General features: G+C 41.7%; 1 long non-coding RNA gene across 1 annotated transcript; it reads left to right on the top strand.

Annotated features, from left to right (window-relative positions):
* Positions 1-1708: 1708 nt before the first annotated feature.
* Positions 1709-16847, top strand: LOC310844130. Its single transcript, XR_014563968.1, has 4 exons — positions 1709-1902; positions 4355-4481; positions 12365-12501; positions 15836-16847. It is a non-coding gene; the product is annotated as an uncharacterized lncRNA (long non-coding RNA).
* Positions 16848-18412: the final 1565 nt, after the last annotated feature.

Consider the following 18412-nt stretch of genomic DNA (forward strand, 5'->3'; position numbering starts at 1 on the left):
CTTGTGAAATGGGGTTGTACAGTTGGGCCTTTTCTCAGTGGCAGCCATCAGAAGGTGGAAGAGAGAGCTAGCCAGTAGTAAAGGCCAGGAGGTTCAACTTGCTCCATCACTTAGCACGTTCAGGAAGAAAATGAAAACTGGAAAATGTTTTGTTCGAGTGTTGCTGTTGTTTTTGCAGAATTCAATGCTGTGCAGGATTGAGTTTAAATAATTATTGCTGTTTAACTTGTATGCTATATAGTGAATTAAGTTTTTATGATTGTGTGCAATTGTAAGCCCCTCTGGGAATCCCTGGTATCAAAAATGTATATTGAGCTGCTTTTGTAATTTATTCACTCTGCTGGGAATTTTAACCTGACTTATTTTGGCTGCTAAAACAATTGAGGAAAGGACAGACCCTCCAAGTGTCCCTATTTTCCAGGAATGTCCCTGATTTAGAGAAGCCATCCTGGTTTCTGATATGATCCCAGAATGTCTCACTTTTCCTTAGGATGTCCCTAGTTTCATTGCAGAAATGTTGGAGGACATGGAGTTATCTGACCCCCCCCCCCAAGCTGGATTGTCTGAAGGCAATCCTTTATAGGGTTAATTTTTAATATGTTTAATGTTTTATTATGTTTTTATATATGTTGGAAGCAGCCCAGAGTGGCTGGGGCAATGCAGTAAGATGTGTGGGGTATAAATAGTAAAATTATTGTTATGGAATGGGACGTCCCTATTTTCATCGGAGAAATGTTGGAGTGTATGAGAGGAAAACAGGAGTGTTCTATTGAATGGACCAATTAAACTATTGATTATCTTTGGTCACCCACTCGAGAAACTCCAAACTGGTTAAATGAGTATTTTGACCAGGCATTGAGCCTGGAAGTAGCAGCCACAGACTTTTGGGTTAGAGGGGTTTTCAACCAGTGTGCTGTGGCACCGCACCCTGGGGTGGCTTGAATGATGGTCGGGGTGCCACAGGCAACACTGGTCTCTGTCCCTCTTTACTTCCCTCACTCCTCTGATACCCTCTTGCATCTCTGCCTCCCAAAGGCTTGCACAGCTGTTAGTTGCAGCTGCCCTGGCTACAGCCTCCCCAGGCAAATGGTGCCTCTGGGGCTGGCCAGGATGTGCTTCCCAGGTCCCTGTGGGTCAGTGCAAGGAGACACCTGACTATGGGGCAGGGGGGCACCTCAAAGACCAGGGGTGGCAGTGTGGGAATGTTCAGGGATGCGGAAGAGGATAAATTGTTTGATTACAGCCTTTCCAACTTGTGTAAACAAGTTCACAATTTAGCAGAGTAACATTCCCCTTTCTAAACTCACAGCGGATGCGTTTGCTGAGTCTCGCTAAAGCCTCTATAATAACTGTTCTGGTATTTTTCCCTTATTCCCTCATAAAAGATAAGACACGACACAGTCTTCTATAAAAGTATAAAAAAGTTTACTCACTCACATTATGTTGACAATCGGATCCCAGAAGGCAGACTTATCTTAGAAAAGTAACATACACCTGGAAACTATCCCATAAAGAGACAGTCCCTTTGTCCTCTCTTGGCTGGAAGCCAAGAGAGCATCTTTGCCTAAGCAGATGTTGCTTCTTAGACGAAAATAGTCATAGAGAGAGAGATGGCTGCCCTGCTCTGTGCTTTTGTCATTACGTGCACAGGTGAGGCCATGCCCACTTTAGTCACATGCAGAGGAAATCTGTCCCAGCCCAGAAGAAAACAGGAAGTTTACCTGCTGGCTGGACAAACATTCCTCCCCATGTGTAAACATATTCACTCTAGGAATGTTGTACTTGACTGCTCTTGTGTTTCACATCCCACAGGCAGCAGTGGCTGACCAGCGGACTCCCAAGGAGAAGGGAAGGGGGAGAGGAGGCTGAAGGAACACTCCACAGGGAGGGTGTTCGAAAAAGGTGAGGGGCTGCCAGCTCTGCAGGCAAGGGGTGACCTAACTGGGTTCCTGAGCCCCACAGGGGTGCCACAGAAAGGATGTAGTTGGTCAAGGGAGCCGTGGACTCAAAAAGGTTGAAAACCTCTGGTAGGCTTTGCAAGCTCAGTAATGCTGACCTGGAAAGAATTGAAACTATGGACATGTGATCCTAGCACCTCTTTGGGTGCATAAATATGGAAGGAATCCTGCATAAATTCATATCTTCCAGCTCATATATGATGCCACATTCATATATTCATGAAATCTGGTCCCACTCCTCACTCCCAAATCACCTTTGAAACATGTTATTATATAGTAAAATAGCTGAATTAAGTTCTCAAACCCTAAGTGATTATGCCTACGCTTGCCTTTTTAGGGAGCAATCCTATGCACACGATGCTGGCATAAAGCAAAGTGGCATAAATTAAGGCTGCATAAGGTTACATCAGATCTAAACCCTGTTCAGCTGCGACTACTCTGCATAAGGCTGGCAGAAGGAAAATGAACCTTTCAAATAGTGTTCTGTGGCAGGTTGCCAGGTCATGTGACAAAGCTGAATTGGCTTAGGATCCAGCCTAAGTGCCTCCGTTCTGGTCCCGCCCCCACTATGGCTCCTGGAGCATCCTTTTCTGGGGACTTGCGCTGGCCTTGGCTCAGACAGCTTCAGCTCAGCAGCTGAGTCCCAACAGAGCCAGGATGAGGAAGTTACACTGGCATATTGTTGGCAGAGCCAGGGTTAGGGAGTTAATGGTGGCTAAGCTGGGTATCAGGCAGCTGAGCTGGAGATCTGCTGCATCCTAAGCTACTCATCCTGGTAGATCTTGCCATAGGATTCCCCCTTTAGTATGTTAACCCAAACAGCCAACATGGCTCTTCTGCAAACACGCAAGCAAAACCACACACCCCATGCTTGAGAACAGACAGAATGAATAAACCTCACACTCACTTGGTCTTCTGGCAGCAAATGTTCCCTCTATCACAGGATACCAGCCCCCCAAAATATAGAGGCAGTGCTGTCCATTTCCTGCATTTTATTTATGCATTTCTTTAATGAATCTATGCTCCACCCTTTAGCCGAAGAGCCTCTCATTGTGGCTTACAAAAATCAGCATTAAGTTGTTTATTGTGAAGCCCTCCTCTAAGTTGTGCCTGGCAGCCTGAGTGGCATAAGCAGCTGCATGTTTTGTAAGTGCTGATGAAATGAAGGACAACTTTAAACATGAAGATAAACCCAAGAGGGAGCTGAATGCAATATTAAGGCTACATTTTCCTGCTTTTAGTGCTAAAAGATTTGCTACAACTGCTTCCAGCTGATATTTGTTTATCCCTAAAGGCAGAAGCATCTAACCTGGGCATCTTCATGGATTTCATATTATATTTTGAAATGTGAATGTGATGTCTAAAAAACCTGCCTGGATGGCTTAGAAATTGGTAGCAAATGCCATCCTTGCTTACTTGAGGGCAAATCGGCATTAATCTGTGAATTTGTCCACACGAATTGTGTTCACTGCAATCATCATGATGATCTTGAGCACTGTTCTTTACTACAGTATGAACTGGAGATGGATTGAATTACATTTTAAAGAATGTTGAGCTACTGTAGGTTATGCACGTAAGCAGTGAAGTCCATCGTTCAAACACTGCCAACAGGGGGGAAGTTCTAAACTCACTCAAAGTTGATAACTCCCACTGAAGTCAGAGGGACTTATTTCTGAAAAATGAACTCCCAGTGACTTTTCATATGGTCTTAGGCAAGCCAGCATCCCCATCCACCAGCACTCACAGCATAAAAATGATTACTAGGCTGTTGTAAACATTACTGAGACAAGCACAAAACACTTGAAATAACTTTATAAAATTGCTAAGCATTCTTCTTATTTCCCAAATTCTGTTTGAAAACCGAAGCGTTCACTTCCAGGTTTCAAGGTAAAGGTAAAGGGACCCCTGACCATTAGGTCCAGTTGTGGCCGACTCTGGGGTTCATCTCACTTTACTGGCCGAGGGAGCCGGTGTACAGCTTCCGGGTCATGTGGCCAGCATGACTAAGCTGCTTCTGGCGAACCAGAGCAATGCGCGGAAACACCGTTTACCTTCCCGCTGGAGCGGTACCTATTTATCTACTTGCACTTTGACGTGCTTTTCAACTGCTAGGTTGGCAGGAGCAGGGACCGAGCAACGGGAGCTCCCCCCATCGTGGGGATTCGAACTGCCGACCTTCTGATCGACAAGTCCTAGGCTCTGTGGTTTAACCCACAGTGCCACCCGTGTTCAAAAACCGAAGTGTTCACTTCCAGGTTTATGGCATTCAAAAACTGAAATGTTCATCAACAGAGATGTTCTAAAACTGAGGTACCACTGTACACTCATATATAACTTTTAATAGATAAATATTTATTGGCCAAAACCACTCTTTCCAACTGCTTTGCTTTCTACAGGAAGAAGCCATTCTCCCGGAAATTCAACATGAGGACCTAATGCCTGGTACTGATATTATTAATGCCCACGGACTGAATCCTCAGCTATGCCCCCAATTTAACCAAGTGGACAACCCAATGCATCAAGGTAGTAAAGAGTGGATTTGGACCTCTTACCAGCTGCGGCTGAGGGGGGACCTGGCCAGGGGGTCCCTGGCAGTGTGGATTCCTCAACAGTCTTCCCAAATTTGCTGACTATTTGCATGCCCCACCCCCATGTATTTGTGGGAGGGAGGGGGCATTATTAGTTTGGTTTGTTCTTGTTCTTACTTTTATTATGTATGTTGTGTTTTTATCTTGTAACTTCATGCTGTGAACCACCCTGAGATCTATGGGTGAAGGGTGGCAGTTCTTTACTGCTTGTGTTTGGGCCACCGCTGTAGTGTATAGAAATATTTCTCTTAAGTTTTTCGGGATATCTTTACCAACAATGCTTAACAAAAATGCTTCTGGCTTTTTAAAAAATGTTCCAAAGATTTTTTTCAGCTCATCATAGACGAGGCCCCAGAATTCTCTTATTTTCCTACACGTCCACCACATGTGGTACATGAGGAGACAACAGTTTCTCATAGTCTCTCCTAAGCATCAGCTAACCAGCACTGGGTTTGGGGAAGCTTGACAACAAATTAGGGGCACGAGTCACAAACCAGTTGTTAAATAAAACTAAAAGGCTTTAGTTCCTAGCACATTGGTATCTTGTATTTTTATTCTGCAGTATGGGGGAATGTATATACACTCATTACTCCAGGTTGTATGGGGAGGCAAGTCAAAGGGTTGCAGGCAAATCATGGAAGTCAGCAAGTGAATCAAAGCCGGGAAGACTGGCATAGCATTCAAAGAATGTAACACATTTACATACAACAAATCACTGGACAAATATCGCCTTGTGATCTTCATTTCAAAGACTGCAGCAGACATGGTGTATGAGGAGGGAAATGAAATTATTTTGTAAATTGTGCTCTCGTCTGATGTTGCTTTAGCTATATAGGTGACAGCCTCTTACTCTTTTATAAGGCAGGGTCGATCTGGCTGCCAATTAGCTTCTGGGAACAAAGTGCTGCTCTTACCTTTTACAGTCCTAAACAATTCCCCCATCACACTGACCTCAATAATATTTGTATTAATTACTGGCTTTCAGAATATTGGCAAAATGCCCATTATGAAAGTCAGTCTCTCTCTCTCTCTCTCTCTTTCCCTCCCTCCCTCCCTCCCTCCTGTGTGCATAGGGCTGTATGTTACAATAATTCCTGGGAGGTGCAAAGTGTTTCTCCATGCATCCTCTGTGAATCCAAGATTACTGTTAGTGGCAGCTGGGGCTTCCATTGTCAGCACTGCAGGGCAGGTTTCGCCTCCACAGCAAAAGTGTTCAAGTGCAGCACTGCTTTTCTTCTCTATCTCTAGATAGAGGTGGCTGGAAAATAGTCACCTTAAGGACACAGGGTTGAAGTCTGACTCTGTTTCCCAGTGCCCTGACGGTCCCAGAAACACCAGCCATTGGAACTTGAGCTGGCTCCTATCTACGCAGCCCTTTCCTCATTTCTTCTTCTTCTTTTATATAGCCTTCTTCACATGTGAAGGTGCATCTCACAAAGAGAGGGCTCCTTGGTTCTGTCCCAGGGTCAAGTTTTCATTTTTTCCTCTGCTTAAAAATCTCCAAGGAAGGAGAGTCCACAACCTCCACTGCTGAACAGCTCTTCCTGTCAGAAAGTTTTTAGTTTAGTCAGAATCTCCTTTCTTGCAGCTTAGAAGAGACAATTGCTCCTGTGTGAATGGGAACCTGTGCACACTTTCTTGGGAGTCTGTTTCATTTAACTTAGAGGGATTCTGAGTAAACCTACATAGGACTGGATTGTAATGTGTATCATGTTGCCTTCCATCAATATTTTTCGTACAGATTTATAAAGTTTTTTTATATAAAAAACAGTCTACTGTTCCAATTCACTCGGTTGTTTTTAATTGATCAAATTGAAATCAATCAGCAATGCAGTCATATGCATTACTACTCAGAAGTAAGTCCTACTGAGTTCTATGGAACTTATTCTCTAAGTGTATAGGAATACATCCTAAGAATAAATGTTCTAGCAATAATAATGAAAATAAATAGCTACAAGCTCATTTTCCCAAATCCTTTGTACTATTCTCTGCCTCCCACACATTACTGTACATATAAATATCTTATGATACACATTCTTGGTGGACTCACCACAGATTTTAGGGGTCAGCTGAGTTCTTTTTGTTTTGTTTTATGCTCCAGGACAGGTTAAAGGACACCTATAATAGCTGTATGATTATGACCCCCTACATGCCCTACATTTTGTGAGTTCTAAAGATGGCAATCAGCCCAGAAGAGATTTTAAGACCCACTATGACCCTCATCACAGACAGGAGGCAGAGAATGCAGGATCCAGCGGGAGGGAGCAATGCATATTTCGAAGCTCTCTGGACTTTCAAAAAGACATTGGCCTTGTCTGAAGCAGCATGAATCCTCTTTCTTTCCTTTTTTGGAGGGCTTATCCGTGCCCTCACAATGAAGTAGAAAACTATTACACCAAGAAATAACCAATTCATTTCAATCAACATAGTATTTTGAAGAATGAGCGACTCATTTTCTTCTCTCTCAGGAATATTTCACTTGTAGCATTCTGAAAATCACATTTGTGCAAAGTTTCATATTTTGAAACAAAATATGTTCAGGGCAGGTAAGTGAAGTCCTGCAGGAGAAAATACCAAATTGTGATAGTTTACTTTGGAGTCCTAAAAGGGAAATAAGAATAAGGACAGAGAAAGCAGGAATTCTTCCAAAGAAGGCAATTTAGAATTTCATGCTTAAGCATTTTACAAGCAGAACACATACAGGTGCAAGGTAATTGAGCATCAGGAAACCTGTATCTGTTATCTATCCCCATAAAGTATATTTTAAAACAACCTGTCATCATTGTAAGTTATCAGCATGGCAGAGAGCTTAACGTAATTGAAAACAGATTATAGACATTTCTATGGCTACTGATGCATGTATATAAACCTTTATATACTCCTGTATATATATGTATGTATAAGCTGTCTGTGGACAAACCTTGGCTCCCTCGGCCTGAAGCGAGATGAGCACCACTCCCCATAGTTGCCTTTGACTGGACTTAACCATCCAAGGGTCCTTTACCTTTTTTACGTAAACATTTAACATGCAAAGTGGCATATATGAACTTCACTTTTCTTTTCTTTTCTGTACTTGGAACTGTACTTACTGTACTTGGAACTTGTAGAAGCAGTTAACCATATGTGCTGTACACTCATGATATGTGGGTCAGGACATCGCCAGCACTCCATGTAGCATGAGTGACCACATGCTTGAGGTGGTAGATGATGTTGTCTACGTGGGTTCCACCATAACCAGCAACCTCTCCATCAACAGTGAGCTGGACAAGCATATTCACAAGGTAGCTGTGGCAATGACTCGCCCCTCCAAAAGGGGATGGGAGAATGTGATGCTAATGACCAATACCAAGATGAAGATCTACCAGGCTTGCATGTTGAGCATGCTGCTTTATGGAAATGAGTTGTGGGTAACTTACAGTTACCAAGATTGACGCCTCAACATATTGCACATGTGCTGTGTCAGGAAGATTTTGGGCATCACGTGGAAGAACAGTCTCAAACAAGGATGTGCTCTCCCAAGACTATGTTTCCAGCTACACTGGTTTAATCACGTCCACAGAATAAAAGATGGCAGGATCCCAAAGTGCTTTATGGGGAGCTGGCTTCACATACCAGGCCCATTGGCAGACCTATTCTGTTACAAAGGTGTCTGCAAACATGGCATGAAGACTGGCAATATCAACTTTGCTGTGTGGAAAACCCATGCAAACAGAGGCACTGAGTTGGGATGCCATGTATGTGCCACGTGTGTGATGTCACACGTGCAATGCTGGGCTCATGCTCGTCCCAACGATGTGCATGTGATGTGGCATGTTGATGTCAGTAAAGTCAGCATTATGAATGGGCTTCTCCAAAGTGCTACTTCTGCAACATGAAATCCTAACATTCCAGTGTACTCCCTAGGCAAGAAAAACAGTATACTTGAAGGAGCGTCTCTTCCCCACTCATTCAGCCCAGACACAGAGATCCAGCACTGAGGGCCTTTTGGTGGTTCCCACACTGCAAGAAGTTAAGCTACAGGGAACCAGGCAGAGGGCCTTCTCAGTAGTGGCACCCATCCTGTGGAATGCCCTCCCATCAGATGTTAAGGAGAGGAGTATTTATATAACATTTAGAAAACATATGACGGCAGCACTGTATATAGAAGCTTTTTAAGGTTTAATGTTTTGTTATGTTTTTATATATGCTGGAAGCCACCCTGAGTGACAGGGGCAACCCTGTGAGATGGGTGGGGTACAAATAAATTATTATTATTATTATTATTATTATTATTATTATTATTATTATTATTATTATTTGACCCTGTCACCTGAGGAAAGAAGAAAGCATATGAGGAGATATATCTTCAAATAACTCAAAGACTGTCACTTGGAAGACGGAGCAAGCTTGTTTTCTCCTGCTCTGGAAGGTAGGACCTGAACCAATGGCTTCAAATTCCAAGAAAGGAGATGCTGAATAAACATCAGGAATAACTTTCTGACAGTAAGAGCTATTCAACAGTGGAACGGACTCCTTGGAAGGTGGTGAACCCTCCTTCCTTGGAGGTTTTTAAGCAGAGGTTGGGTGGCCTTCTGTCAAGGAAGCTTTAGTTGAGATACCTACAAGTGCAGGTGGTTGGACTAGAGGATTCTTGGAGTCACTTCTGACACTACAGTTCTGTGATTCCATGATATGCCATCTCCTCTTACACCTCCAGTCCCAGCTTCTACCTTAATCTGAGGCAGATCCTCTGAAGGCAAAGCTACAGAACCTGTTTCAACACAAGGGATCAGTTCTGGAATATGTGAAATAGTGGCAGTAACAGATGTAGTTGTGAGCATATGAAGAGAAAGTATCTGAGTGTACCATGCAGACGGGATTTTGGAAAACAGGGTTTCCATCTCTCCCTCCAAGCTGATTCTTAATATTTACTTAAAATTTTGCAGCCCTGAATAGGTACCTTGATTGTACAGCTCCATTATCTGTTTTGTGCTCTCTCTTAGTCATAGACAAGGAAGGAAAGAGAGGAGCTTTGGGGGTTCATAGTTTTGGTTTGCTGTGTGAAATGCCATTATGAAGCTTCACCAAATGGGAAATGTCTGCTATTCTCCCTAGAAATGATTAATTGTTCTTTTCCTTAAGATCAAATATGTTTTGGTGACAGTCGGGAAATTAATTATACCTCATTTAATTGAGGGAAATGGAAATTATCCCAATTATGTCAAAGCTTTCAATGAAACAAAGATGTAAAGTATTGTGCATACATCATTCCACAAGCGGGGTAGGACACAGGAGAGCCTAATTGAAAAATTACAGAACATCAGTTGACACAGATCATTGTCAATTTACAAGGCTGAACCCAGCCCCACCCCCCACAAAAACCGGTAGCATTATTTTTCATTTCTGCAGTAACAATGCCATTACACAGCACATGACTATCAAATAATGTAAGAAGCTCAATAGGAAAGAACCAACTTGTAAACAACTTGCTCTTAAGGTTTTCTTTGTTTTTAATTAAATCATTGCATCTGTAATTATAATTGAGGCATGCATTGCTACATTCAATGCTAAAGTGATAGAATCTGAACTGCTAATGCTCTGATTTTGACAGGGTACTGGGAAATTCACAAATTTTACCATAATTCCTAGGATGAAAGACTTTCGCCCTCTTCATATTTCGCCTACCTCCATTGCCGACTTGGGGCCCTTTCCCCCATTATGTTTCAGTGTAACCTACCTGTCAGGGTTGTTGTGAAGGTATGGGCCAACCCACCCATGAAGCAAGGGTGGCAAACTGTCCTGGCCAGCCCTGGAGAAGTTGGTTCATCATCCCATATACAGCGGTACCTCTAGTTACGAACTTAATTCGTTCCAGAGGTCTGTTCTTAACCTGAAACTGTTCTTAACTAGAGGCGTACTTTCGCTAATGGGACCTCTTGCTGCTGCTGCGCCACCGGCACACGATTTCCGTTCTCATCCCAGGGCAAAGTTCTCAACTCGAGGTAACTCTTCCAGATTAGCAGAATTTGTAACCTGAAGCATTTGTAACCTGAGTGTTTGTAACTCAAGGTACCACTGTACATTATCCTGAGTGCCTTGGAGAAAGGACTGCATATACAAATATGACAGGTAGAATTAAATGGCAATAAATAAATAAAAACTTCACTTCACTGAAGAAGAAACATCTTCAGATTTTGCAGTGTTGGAGGATCACATATAGCTGATATACCAGCAAGGACACTTTAACATGTACTGTGAATTACCTGTGTTAAATGGGGATTTTGCTGCCTCCATGCCCCTATTTCATTCTGGCTAGGAACTCACAGAATTGGAAACAGAATGCTGAACCAGATGGGTGTTGGGTCTGATCAAACCAAGTGCTTATGTTCTGACATGGATCTGGCCTGGAGTGAATGCAAATGTCTTTTACCACACAAAACAAAGCTCCATGTCCATCATCTCTACCACAACACTCACTCCCTTAGAGCCTCTGTGTTTCCGAGGTCTGAACCATTCAGCCAAAGTGGTTGTTGTTGTTTAGTCGTTTAGTTGTGTCCGACTCTTTGTGACCCCATGGACAAGAGCACGCCAGGCCAAAGTGGTAGGTTGGGCATATAGGCTGAATGCAGGCACACATGAATTCAGTTTTGTTATCACACAAAGCAGTTGTGTGCAGCTTTTGCCGCGCAGCCCAGCATGCAGTTTCCAATGAGAAACTGACTCCATGGGAAAACAAGTTAATCATTTCCCCCAAGTTTCTTTCCCACTACCCAACTCTGCACAGCAACTTCTGCATAAATATTTCCACAATTACCAGTCTGTATTCCTCTTAATATACAATAACTATTTGAGCATTGTTTGGGGAATTATCCTGGTGTGATACTGTGGCCTCCTTTTGAACTGGTTCAGTCTGGTGAAGCATTAGGTGGAACAGAGGGAAATGCCATAAGCAGCACTAAAGGGGTCATACAAATGAAAGGAACAACTCAGATGACCACAAAATCCACTGAGAAGCAACTCTGCAATGGCCTCATTAAAATGAATGTGATGTATGCATCCTGCTGGATAAAGCAAAGATCACCAAGTCAGTGAAGGAACATGAAGGAAGGCTGAAAAGCCCTGCATTTTATAGGCCATATGCCTACTGTTTGTGACTGAATAGCTACCTCTGTTCCAGGCAAAATTTCTACGATCTCTGCTGCAGGTACCCAACTGTGTCCCCTTCTAACATCTGTTAGAAGCTGGTGAATGCCCAATTTCAACTAAAGCATGGTGTGCTGCCCTAAAACATTGGCTCAGGATTTCAGTGTTTAATCTAGGGAAGGGTTTGTATCAACACCTGACCAATGAGGAGTTTGTCAGCAAATGGCAGAAAACCATGGCGAGAAAAGCCACCTCTATTGTTCCGTCACACCCCCCCCCCAACTTTATTACTTGGGTTATGAAGGTGGAGAGGAGTTCCCTACCAGGACACACTTTGCTCGTGTGCTCAAGACATCGATTCTATAAAACATATTTTGCTGCACTGTGCAAAATATGAGCAAGCCAGGGCTGAACTGATATTACCCTTGCTGGTAACTTTCCTGGGAAAATCAGAGGCTCACTATATCAGGTTCCTATTGGAAGACCGGACAAATGCTAGAACATTAGCAGTGGCCAAGTTTTTATCGGTGGTTGCAAGAACCAATGATCCCTATCTTTAAGTCTGAACAAAATGCTTGTTTAACCTGGAGGTAGGCTGTATGAATTGTGCATTGCTTTGTAACGATTTGTTGGGTCTCTGGACCGTAATAAAGATTGATTGATTGATTGATTTTTTTTAATTATTATTTTTTACAGCAAACAGCTGAAACCTAGGTGGTCTACTTCAGAGAGAAGGACATATGGCTTCTGAGAATTCTGTTGCTCCTTGACACAGTTAAACTAGCCCTGATGGGCTCTTGGGTGTAGGCCGGACCTGTATTCATGCATGCCAGGTGCAAATTACATTTACCAGTATTATCAAAAATTAAAAGCCTATGAAATTTTGGAGAGATGTGTTGTTGGTGCACCTGTGAGAAGCCTCAAATGCAATGTTCTTTTGTCACAGAAGAGGGGAGGGACTTTGTAACAATGATGGCTTGCATGTACTGACAAAAGCCATTTCATCAGCAGCATCAACTCTGCATCTCAGCAGCTAGACAAAAAATGCTTAGAATAAGATAAAATAAAACTGGACAAAAATGCCCAGTAACACTAATTATTAGGCATTCATGAAAATGGTTGAAAAATTAAATAACATCAGGGAAATGGAGATAAGTGAACATAATTGTCTCTGACTCAAGCACTGAGGCAATTATGGAGGAGCGTTATTATTACAATAACTGCTTCTGGACATGAACAACATGTTATCCTTCTGTTAAATAATTTGGGTGATTATGTATCTCCTCCCTTGTTACCTCCTTACAAGCTGTGAAGTGACTTTGAATGCAAATGCCCGCATGTATAGACAGGAGATGTGCCCCTTGCAAGAAAGTGTCGGCAGATGTATTATATTTGTACCATTTCTGATCCTTCTCTTTTGGAGCCATTCTTTTTAGATGGTGGTTTTTCAACATAGATGGCTAGAAGATGACAAGCAGTAATAATAATAAAAAAATGCACACTAACTCTGGACCCACATTTGCTGAGAGGTGATCTAACAGTAATTTGCTCACACTGCTTTTGGATGTTCTGAAATCCTAAGCAACAGAAAAAAACCAAAAAGCAGAGGTAGCTTTTCCAGCTCCACAGTCCACACCAGGGCACTGCCTTTATCAGTCCAAGGGAAATGTTATACTGTCCAAGCTTTGTGGGGTGGGGAGGGGGAAATTGGCTGGTTCTGGAAGCATGGGTGACACTATATTTCATCACAGCCTTGAGAGGAAATGTGGAAGGAAGTGTGCACTTTGCAATTGTAAGGTTGCAGATAGGGATGGATTTGAGGAAGTTGAAACATACAATGGCCGACCATCAACTTATCTTTTTTTAAAAAAAAGAAAACGTAAAAGGCAGGATTCAACTTATATATTTATTTATTGCATTTATAGCCACCTTTCCTTCAATGATCTCAAGGTGGCATGTTTGGTTTTCCCTGTCCCCATTTTAACCTCACAACAACCATACAAGGTAGGTTAGAATGAGAGATAGTGACTGGCCCACGGTCATCCAGTGAGCTTCATTACTGAGTGGGATTTGAATCCTGGTCTCTCAGATCTCAGTCCAACACTCTAACCAATCCACCACACTGGCTCTATGTGTCCTATCAGTGGAAGCCTGCAAAAGTCATTCTGCTTGCACAATGGGGTTTTCTCTGCTGTCCTCACCCCCCAGCACACCCACATGCCCCCTGAAATTGGCTCGGGGGGTTATGTCTGGAGGAAAGACCAGCAGACTTGTTCTGTGTGGTCCAGAGGTTGGTTAATCCTGACCAAGAAGGCACATCTCTGGAGCACACATTGACTAACTGTAACTGAATAACTAAACACTTTGAGGATAAAGTTGCTCAGCTCTACAGTGATTTAGAGACTGCCATTGTGTCAGTGCTTAAAATTCTACAAGGCAGGCTTAAGCAATATGTGGACCGAGAACTCCCAGAAGTGCAAGCTGGATTTTGAAGGGGCAGAGGAACCAGAGACCAAATTGCAAACATGCGCTGGATTATGGAGAAAGCTAGAGAGTTCCAGAAAGACATCTACTTCTGCTTCATTGACTATGCAAAAGCATTTGACTGTGCTGACCACAGCAAACTATGGTAAGTTCTTAAAGAAATGGGAGTGCCTGATCACCTCATCTGTCTCCTGAGAAATCTCTATGTGGGACAAGAAGCTACAGTTAGAACTGGATATGCAACAACTGATTGGTTCAAAATTGGGAAAGGAGTATGACAAGGCTGTATGTTGTCTCCCTGTTTATTTAACTTATATGCAGAATTCATCATGTGAAAGGCTGGGCTGGATGAATCCGAAGCCGGAATTAATATCAACAACCTCAGATATGCAGATGACACAACCTTGATGGCAGAAAGTGAAGAGGAGTTAAAGAACCTTTTAATGAGGGTGAAAGAGGAGAGCGCAAAATATGGTCTGAAGCTCAACATCAAAAAAACAAAGATCATGGCCACTGGGCCCACCACCTCCTGGCAAATAGAAGGGGGAGAAATGGAGGCAGTGAGAGATTTTACTTTCTTGGGCTCCATGATCACTGTAGATGGTGACAGCAGCCATGAAATTAAAAGACGCCTGATTCTTGGGAGAAAAGCAATGACAAACCTAGACAGCATCTTAAAAAGTAGAGACATCACCTTGCCGACAAAGGTCCTTATCGTTAAAGCTATGGTTTTCCCAGTAGTGATGTATGGAAGTGAGAGCTGGACCACAAAGAAGGCTGATTGTCGAAGAATTCATGGTTTTGAATTATGGTGGTGGAGGAGACTCTTGAGAGTCCCATGGACTGCAAGAAGAACAAATCTATCCATTCTTAAGGAAATCAGCCCTGAGTGGTCACTGGAAGGACAGATCCTGAAGCTGAGGCTCCAATACTTTGGCCACCTCATGATAAGAGAAGACTCCCTGGAAAAGACCCTGATGTTGGGAAATATGGAGGGCACAAGGAGAAGGGAATGAAGGAGGACAAGATGACCAAGCTGCAGGAGGCCGTGGAAGACAGGAGTGCCTGGCGTGCTCTGGTCCATGGGGTCATGAAGAGTCAAACATGACTAAACGACTAAACAACAACAAATTGTGCCAGTGCCAATTGAAGTGTCCACCGCAGTGCCAAGCCCAGTGTTGTGTGATAATGCAGCCTAATGCTGTCGGTAGAATACTTGCAGTGATGCACCCAACCACCTGCTCATCAGATCCTTGCCCATCCTGACTTTAAGAGATCTGAGTCCTCATCAGGGGATGAGTTTTTTGCGCGGTCAGGTCAGTGCTTGTATCACACCACCATTCTAGTCATCCTTCAGGAGTTAAAGGGCAAATCTATGAAGTGGACAGCTTCTTCTACTTGTGGGAACTCCCTGTGCTTCTGAGCTCCATGCAATCAGGATACTAGAACCTTCTGTATGAATCCTAAAATGAGCGCCCAGCACAGGCCCATCCCAAAATCCAATATATTGAGATCTCCCAGCACTGGAGACAGTCATATGATTCCGTTAAAAAAAATAAATCCAAACACATCCCCAACCTCTCCTGTAAATTCATTGTTTTTCCCTACTGGCCACTGATGTCAAATGTAAACAGTTTGAAAAACATATGTGACATTAATCAAATTTTACTTCTCATTTTCCAGGCTTCTAAACAGAACATATTGCATCAACTCTTCCTCTGAGTCCCATGGAACTTGCCTATGAACCACAGCACTAACAAAGTTGGACATCTGCCTGATCTGTAATGTCTCTGGCTTGATCTTGTTGGCTGAGCTAATTAAAAAAATATGCCTATTAGTATTTTATACTTGAGCAATGTAATTAGGATCTACTAGTAACTGTTTTTATTCCATTTTCCACCTCCATAGCACTTATACCACTTTGTATCGTCACTTTATAGTTGATTTTGTTTGGGGGAAGAAAATTTCAGAATAGGTGACTGCATGGGAAATTACCGTAGGTAAAGCGTTAATAATAATATAACTGCATTTAGAAGGCAGTAATAACTCTATACAGTTTTTTTTAGCCTGAAGGCAAACATTAAAAGCATATTATTCTTTCAAGTGTCTACTTGATCATATCTTCTGTTTGGTAGAAATACAACAATTAAAACAATAGCTTTTGTGCATGGGTACACTAGAAAACTAGTTAATTTACTTTTTCTGTACAGGGATTTTCTTTTAAAGAACGTTTAATTATAATAATTTCAGTAATAATGAGAGAAGGAACTGAAGACAGTATATGGCACTGCTGATCACATAGCTATCGTCGAGTTTTGCTCATATTTCTCATTCCATATTGTACATTTGGAATTAAATATTCAAGGCAAGCTTCACTTTATCTAATGGATGTAGAGTTTTTAATAAAATAAATATGAAAATTATTTGCTACCATATTCATGCAACAGATACTTTGTGGACAGCATTTTATGGAGAAAATGTTTAAATAGGAGAAAAATTAGTATCTGTGAGGACCCAGGCAATTTACTAATTTGAAGAGGCTTCAGAAGAGTGATAAGGCAGCTTGTTATACTGTATATTAGACCCACCATTAAGGTTGCTCAACATCTGCTGATAATGGATGCAAATGAAACCTACTGAAAAGCAAATTTGCCATGTGCCTGTAACTATCTCCATTGCTTCTGTGGATTTGTGTCTTAATTTGAATATAGCTTTACTTACTAGACATTTTTTTTAAAAAAACCAAATAAATGTACATTAGTTGATCTAGGCTAGGTCTATTCCCCCCCCCCCCCCCCGCAAGTGATTTTGCTCTGTATTCCAGTTTGGCTCAGAGAATGTCAAAAGTTCATTTCAGAAATGCTCCCTGAACATGAATTTCTTAAATTCCCCTAACAGGCAAGAGGATGTGAGCTGGACAGGGCTTGAAAAGCTAAAATACATTAGAAAGGATGCATTTTAAACAGCACATCAGAAGGCCAGTAAACATAATGCAACTTATAAGAGATATGAATGTAACAATATCAAAGAGAAATCACCAACAATTTATACATGAATGCATCTGGGGGCAGGAGGAAGGGAAATATATAATGAACAGCATGTGAAAACTTTGATCATATAGAAAACAAAATGGAATATGAATGTGCAATATAACTTGCAAACTTTACTGAGAGAAATAATATGCAACTTAACTATTGTAAACAATGATTATGGTGTGCAAAACTAATAATAGATTTTACTATTATGCAGCTCTACTTTGGTTTGCTCCCTCAAACTTTCACCAGTCCAAACTAATTAAAGCATATTACATTGTCCCAGTTGTTCCACCTACAGGGTTTCCTGAAGAAATAAAGTGATGCTTAAAAGTGATGTGTATACACACACACACACACACACACAAATATATATATATATATATATATATATATATATATATTTGCTTTCGTATATATATATATATAATATTTTTCTCTATTTACTGTGGCTTTTAAAATATTTTTGCATTTTTTATTATTTTATTTTATAATGTATATAAAACAGAGAGAACATTTATAGCAACAGAAAAAAATTAAAAGTTGAAAAAAACCTATAAAATAGGCCCATAGAATGAGTAGTTAGTTGCACGTGAGTTAAAATAATAAAGTCCAAGTTCCAGATTTGTCAGGCTTGTGATGAAGGTTATCTTGAAAATGATGGTTCCTCTGTACACGTCATAAAAGAATGCCAAATCATCTAAAAGGTGCCTGGAACTTCTAGTCCGTGTCAAAATCTCAAATTATGCCGTTAGCAATACTAAGCATCCAGTGTAAGATATTGGGTTGTTTTCCATTGACTTGCACTATTTGCACTAGCGGCAAGAAGGATTAGGGCATCCTTTCTGGGTAGTGCAAGTGCCAGACCCCAGGGATGCTGACTAGAAGGAATGTTCCTAAATTTTGACCATTGTAGATTTGGTCTGGTGCATTGACTTGCAATTTCTATCTATGCTGCCACAGTCATATACGAGACCAATTCTTTTGACAATATATTTACCTTGGTATCATGAAGAAAATGGTCAATAACTTAAATTTTGGACAGCAAACAATAGTAATATTTATCATCTCAGTCAAAGTTAGTTTCAAAAAATCTTGCACCAACCGACATTTCCCACCATAAATGATAATACATACCAAGTTTATTGCAATCCCTCCAACAATTAGGTGATAATGGAAGAAAATATTCTTAACATTTGCAAGGGAGTGCAATACACTTGTGTAATAA

The sequence above is a fragment of the Podarcis gaigeae genome, assembly GCF_964106915.1.
Source record: "Podarcis gaigeae genome assembly, chromosome: 4".
Taxonomy (NCBI): Eukaryota; Metazoa; Chordata; class Lepidosauria; order Squamata; family Lacertidae; genus Podarcis; species Podarcis gaigeae.